This window comes from Scyliorhinus torazame, unplaced genomic scaffold, assembly GCF_047496885.1.
Source record: "Scyliorhinus torazame isolate Kashiwa2021f unplaced genomic scaffold, sScyTor2.1 scaffold_909, whole genome shotgun sequence".
NCBI lineage: Eukaryota > Metazoa > Chordata > Chondrichthyes > Carcharhiniformes > Scyliorhinidae > Scyliorhinus > Scyliorhinus torazame.
This window is the reverse complement of record NW_027308636.1, coordinates 47796-54713: the sequence shown is the minus strand read 5'-3', so window position 1 is coordinate 54713 and position 6918 is coordinate 47796.

Below are 6918 nucleotides of genomic sequence, written 5' to 3'. Positions count from 1 at the left end.
TCGGTCATGTCCCTCTGTGATTGGACCAGATCAGCAAGCTTCCGACCCCTGCTCTCCCTTAGCCATGACCTTTTGTGACTGGGTCACACTCTGAAGCGCCTCACAAATGTCCATGTGGGCCGGGTACATGGCTGCCTTTGACTCTGCTCCCCTGTCCTGCGTCTCAACCATGACCACACAGCGCGCCCCAAACTCTGGACGTCTTTACCCACGGCTGTGACTTTTTCACCGAAGGTTTCCACCGCGGATGGCACCCATTCGGTGTTGGTCTGGGTAACCTGCGTTTTCAGTACAATCTCCTGAACCTGAAGGTGGTTGGACTCTTCCAACTGTGCCTGGAGGCAATGGAGGGTTGCTGGAACTCCCTCTTGGCTCTGAGTCTGCATCTCCACCAGTGATGGGATCATTATTTCCAGAAGCACGACACCTGCCTGGGCTACAGCTAATTCTTGGGATCGGGCAGCCCTCCGACTGCCTGCTGCCTCAGGAGATCCTGCCATCACCTGATGTACGTGTGTCGCACACGCCAGAAAGTGTCCCAGGAGCCTCTTCACTAAACTGCCCCACTGCCTCCACGTTCGGAGGAGGAGGAGCAGTCTCTGTCAGGGAGAGAACCTGAGAACATCTAAGACCCTCAGTAGGTAAGAAGGTAAGTAAGTGATTTTTACTCATTTTTACTTTTATATCTTTTTCAAATGTCGGGGGGAAACTGAAGTGACATCACAGAAAAGCTGTGACCTGAGTGGCTGGTTGGGAATCTACACTAAATTAAAAACGTTAAGCATTGGTAACTAATTAAACATAATTACTTAATTATAATTTAGAGGGGTATCTAAGCCAGAGATCGGAGAGTACTATATTTAGCTTTCGCATTTATATTAGAAATCTAGTGCTAGGAAACAGATAGTTAACAATAACTTTTAAAAAATTATAAAACATATTTTTTTAAAATGTTTTAAACTTTTAATTTTAATTAATTGATGCAATGTCAGTTAGAGGGGTGCAGTGCTCTGACTGTGAGATGTGGCAGGTCCGGGAGACTTCCAGCGTCCCGGATGGCTTCATCTGCAGAAAGTGCACCCAACTGGAGCTCCTCACAGACCGCATGGTTCGGTTGGAGCAGCAATTGGATGCACTTAGGAGCATGCAGGTGGCGGAAAGCCACCTGTTATATAACAGTTATATCACAGTTATATAAATGTGGTCACACCCAAGGTGCAGGCAGAGAAATGGGTGACCACCAGAAAGGGCAGGCAGTCAGTGCAGGAATCCCCTGTGGTTGTCCCCCTCTCGAACAGGTATACCCCTTTGGATGCTGTCGGGGGGGGGATAGCCTATCAGGGGAAAACAGCAGCAGCCAGAGCAGTGGCACCACAGCTGGCTCTGATGTTCAGAAGGGAGGGTCAAAGCGCAGAAGAGCAATAGTAATAGGGGACTCTGTGGACGTGAAGGAGACTCCAGGATTGTATGTTGCCTCCCTGGTGCCAGGGTCCAGGATGTCTCCGAACGGGTAGAGGGCATCCTGAAGGGGGAGGGCAAACAGGCAGAGGTTGTTGTACATATTGGTACTAACGACATAGGCAGGAAGGGGCATGAGGTCCTGCAGCAGGAGTTCAGGGAGCTAGGCAGAAAGTTAAAAGACAGGACCTCTAGGGTTGTAATCTCGGGATTACTCCCTGTGCCTCGTGCCAGTGAGGCTAGAAATAGGAAGATAGAGCAGTTAAACATGTGGCTAAACAGCTGGTGTATGAGGGAGGGTTTCTGTTATCTGGACCACTGGGATCTCTCCCGGGGCAGGTGTGACCTATATAAGAAGGACGGGTTGCATCTAAACCGGAGAGGCATAAATATCCTGGCCACGAGGTTTGCAAGTGTCACATGGGAGGGTTTAAACTAGTATGGCAGAGGGGTGGGCACGGAAGCAATAGGTCAGAAGGTGAGAGCATTGAGGGAGAACTAGGGAATAGGGACAGTGGGGCTCTGAGGCAGAGCAGACAGGGAGAAGTTGCTGAACACAGCGGGTCTGGTGGCCTGAAGTGCATATGTTTTAATGCAAGAAGTATTACGGGTAAGGCAGATGAACTTAGAGCTTGGATTAGTACTTGGAACTATGATGTTGTTGCCATTACAGAGACCTGGTTGAGGGAAGGGCAGGATTGGCAGCTAGACATTCCAGGATTTAGATGTTTCAGGTGGGATAGAGGGGGATGTAAAAGGGGAGGCGGAGTTGCGCTACTGGTTAGGGAGAATATCACAGCTGTAGTGCGGGAGGACACCTCAGAGGGCAGTGAGGCTATATGGGTAGAGATCAGGAATAAGAAGGGTGCAGTCACAATGTTGGGGGTTTACTACAGGCCTCCCAACAGCCAGCGTGAGATAGAGGTGCAGATAGGTAAACAGATTTTGGAAAAGAGTAAAAACAACAGGGTTGTGGTGATGGGAGACTTCAACTTCCCCAATATTGACTGGGACTCACTTAGTGCCAGGGGCTTAGACGGGGCGGAGTTTGTAAGGAGCATCCAGGAGGGCTTCTTAAAACAATATGTAGACAGTCCAACTAGGGAAGGGGCGGTACTGGACCTGGTATTGGGGAATGAGCCCGGCCAGGTGGTAGGTGTTTCAGTAGGGGAGCATTTCGGTAACAGTGACCACAATTCAGTAAGTTTTAAAGTACTGGTGGACAAGGATAAGAGTGGTCCTAGGATGAATGTGCTAAATTGGGGGAAGGCTAATTATAACAATATTAGGCGGGAACTGAAAAACATAGATTGGGGGCGGATGATTGAGGGCAAATTAACATCTGACATGTGGGAGGCTTTCAAGTGTCAGTTGAAAGGAATTCAGGACCGGCATGTTCCTGTGAGGAAGAAGGATAAATACGGCAATTTTCGGGAACTTTGGATAACAAGAGATATTGTAGGCCTCGTCAAAAAGAAAAAGGAAGCATTTGTCAGGGCTAAAAGGCTGGGAACAGACAAAGCCTGCGTGGAATATAAGGAAAGTAGGAAGGAAAGTAGCAAGGAGTCAAGAGGGCTAGAAGGGGTCACGAAAAGTCATTGGCAAATAGGGTTAAGGAAAATCCCAAGGCTTTTTACATGTACATAAAAAGCAAGAGGGTAGCCAGGGAAAGGATTGGCCCACTGAAGGATAGGCAAGGGAATCTATGTGTGGAGCTAGAGGAAATGGGCGAGGTACTAAATGAATACTTTGCATCAGTATTCACCAAAGAGAAGAAATTGGTAGATGTTGAGTCTGGAGAAGGGTGTGTAGATAGCCTGGGTCACATTGAGATCCAAAAAGACGAGGTGTTGGGCGTCTTAAAAAATATTAAGGTAGATAAGTCCCCAGGGCCTGATGGGATCTACCCCAAAATACTGAAGGAGGCTGGAGAGGAAATTGCTGAGGCCTTGACAGAAATCTTTGGATCCTCACTGTCTTCAGGGGATGTCCCGGAGGACTGGAGAATAGCCAATGTTGTTCCTCTGTTTAAGAAGGGTAGCAAGGATAATCCAGGGAACTACAGGCCGGTGAGCCTTACGTCAGTGGAAGGGAAATTACTGGAGAGAATTCTTCGAGACAGGATCTACTCCCATTTGGAAGCAAATGGACGTATTAGTGAGAGGCAGCATGGTTTTGTGAAGGGGAGGTCGTGTCTCACTAACTTGATAGAGTTTTTCGAGGAGGTCACAAAGATGATTGATGCAGGTAGGGCAGTGGATGTTGTCTATATGGACTTCAGTAAGGCCTTTGACAAGGTCCCTCATGGTAGACTAGTACAAAAGGTGAAGTCACACGGGATCAGGGGTGAGCTGGCAAGGTGGATACAGAACTGGCTCGGTCATAGAAGGCAGAGAGTAGCAATGGAAGGATGCTTTTCTAATTGGAGGGCTGTGACCAGTGGTGTTCCACAGGGATCAGTGCTGGGACCTTTGCTGTTTGTAGTACATATAAATGATTTGGAGGAAAATGTAACTGGTCTGATTAGTAAGTTTGCAGACGACACAAAGGTTGGTGGAATTGCGGATAGCGATGAGGACTGTCAGAGGATACAGCAGGATTTAAATTGTTTGGAGACTTGGTCGGAGAGATGGCAGATGGAGTTCAATCCGGACAAATGTGAGGTAATGCATTTTGGAAGGTCTAATGCAGGTAGGGAATATACAGTGAATGGTAGAACCCTCAAGAGTATTGAAAGTCAAAGAGATCTAGGAGTACAGGTCCACAGGTCACTGAAAGGGGCAACACAGGTGGAGAAGGTAGTCAAGAAGGCATACGGCATGCTTGCCTTCATTGGCCGGGGCATTGAGTATAAGAATTGGCAAGTCATGTTGCAGCTGTATAGAACTTTAGTTAGGCCACACTTGGAGTATAGTGTTCACTTCTGGTCGCCACACTACCAGAAGGATGTGGAGGCTTTAGAGAGGGTGCAGGAGAGATTTACCAGAATGTTGCCTGGTATGGAGGGCATTAGCTATGAGGAGCGGTTGAATAAACTTGGTTTGTTCTCACTGGAACGAAGGAGGTTAAGGGGCGACCTGATAGAGGTCTACAAAATTATGAGGGGCACAGACAGAGTGGATAGTCAGAGGCTTTTCCCCAGGGTAGAGGGGTCAATTACTAGGGGGCATAGGTTTATGGTGAGAGGGGCAAGGTTTAGAGTAGATGTACGAGGCAAGTTTTTTACGCAGAGGGTAGCGGGTGCCTGGAACTCGCTACCGGAGGAGGTAGTGGAAGCAGGGAAAATAGTGACATTTAAGGGGCATCTTGACAAATACATGAATAGGATGGGAATAGAGGGATACGGACCCAGGAAGTGTAGAAGATTGTAGTTTAGTCGGGCAGCATGGTCGGCGTGGGCTTTGAGGGCCGAATGGCCTGTTTCTGTGCTGTACATTTCTTTGTTCTTTGTTGTTCTTGTCTCTGAGAAGGTGGAGAATGCAGATGATGGTGGTGACGATAGGATGATTTTGTCCTCCGACTAGTGCTCCGGGGTGTTCTGGGGTTGCAGCTGGGGGCAGGATAGACTGGATGGGTCGGGCACGTCAGGTGGTGATCCTGTAAGACAAAAGACAAGGCACATGGTGAGATCTCTGGGCTTGTTTAGCACACGGCTAAAGAGCTGGCTTTTAAAGCAGGCCAGCAGCAGGGTTCTATTCTTGTACCAGCCTCCCTGAACAGGCGCTAGAATGTGGCGACTAGGGGCTTTTCATAGTAACTTTATTTGAAGCCTACTTGTGACAATAAGCGATTTTCATTTTCATTTCATTTCATTCACTCGAATTGGGGTGATGTGGGAACTAGGGGTGACACACTTGCCAAGGGGAGAGTACTATGCATAGGTGCTCACTCAGTTGACCCATGCCGACCTCTGCCTGGGAGATAGCCCTCTCTCCCACCTTGCCGTTTAACTCCACCACTGTCTGCTCAGTGGCGGTTAGTCTTCTGAGGTTGGGCTTGCTATCTCCAGTCTTCTGCAACACCCGGCAGTTATGGGCCATCTTCTCCTGTGGAGGGACAGATAAAGGGCATTATGTGCCACATGGAGGCGGGTTACACAGTGGGCCAGTGTGCACAGGGCACCTGGCCTAAAAGGGCCGGTATAGGTGTTGGGATTCAGTGAAGGATGGATGTAGGCAGATAGTTTTTGGTTGACCTTGGGGTAGCGGGGAGGGGTGGTGGTGGTGATGGCTGCAGGATGGGAGTGATGTCAGGGGCACAGAGGTCACTCACACGGGCTGACCTAAGGAGATCATTCACCTACTTTTGGCAATGCAGATCCATTTGCCTGGTGAGGGTCACGGGGCTCGCTGTCTCTTACACCTCCATCTGCTGGCGGTAGCCTCCCACCAAACCTTGGGAAGAAGATGTCCAACGTATCCAGCATCCTGTTCAGCTCTGCATCCATGAATCGTGGAGCAACTCATCTTGGGGCCATCTTCTAGGCTGGGATGAGAGTGTGTGGGGACTGGAGTGCTTTTAAACAGCTCGAGCTTGTCAAGCTCTCCAGTGCTAATTCCAGTCCCTCCGAATCCGGTGCTGGTGGGAGTGGGAATTGCATGGGTTGCATGTGGGCAGTGTTGGTTCATTCGCAATGCCCTGAATTGCTCGGGTAACGACGTCCCCAAGGGGAATGGGAACCTCTCCCAATTCATGGGGCTGTTTAGCACAGGGCTAAATCGCTGGCTTTGAAAGCAGACCGAGACAGGCCAGCAGCACGGTTCGATTCCCATAACAGCCTCCCCGAATAGGCGCCGGAATGTGGCGACTAGAGGCTTTTCACGGTAGCTTCATTTGAAGCCTACTTGTGACAATAAGGGATTTTCATTTTCATTTCAGTCCTGCTGTTAACATTCACGCTCTGAAAATGAGAATTTCGCTCATTGTTTTCCAAATGGTGGCAAGTGACCATAAATATTACCAAATATCAGAAATTATTTTGCTGCTTTTTTCCACATCTTCCTGTGGTACCGGGGACAGACTGGCAGAAGGAAAAGGACCCTATAGCCCGAAAACAGGAACTGCCAAATAAAGCCCAGGCCGGAATTGATATTGGTTGTCAGCCGGACCACTCAAGTCAGCCCAGAAACTCATTATTGCTCAGTGGAGCTTTATGATCACCCAATTACAGTATTTATCACATTAACACAAAAGGACAAATAACTATGGAACTAAATTTGAGACAGAAGCGATCTCCTTTGTAACAGGAGAATGATAAACAAAACTATGCAAGGCACTAACTAGACCACACCTGGAATACTGAGAACAGTTTTGGTCCCCTTATGAAGGAAAGATATACTGGCATTGGAGGCAGTCCAGAGAAGGTTCATGAGATTGATGCCGGATATGGAGGGATTTTCTGATGAGGTGAGGTTGAGTAAGTTGGGCCTGTACTCATTGAAGTTGAGAAGAATCTGGGGC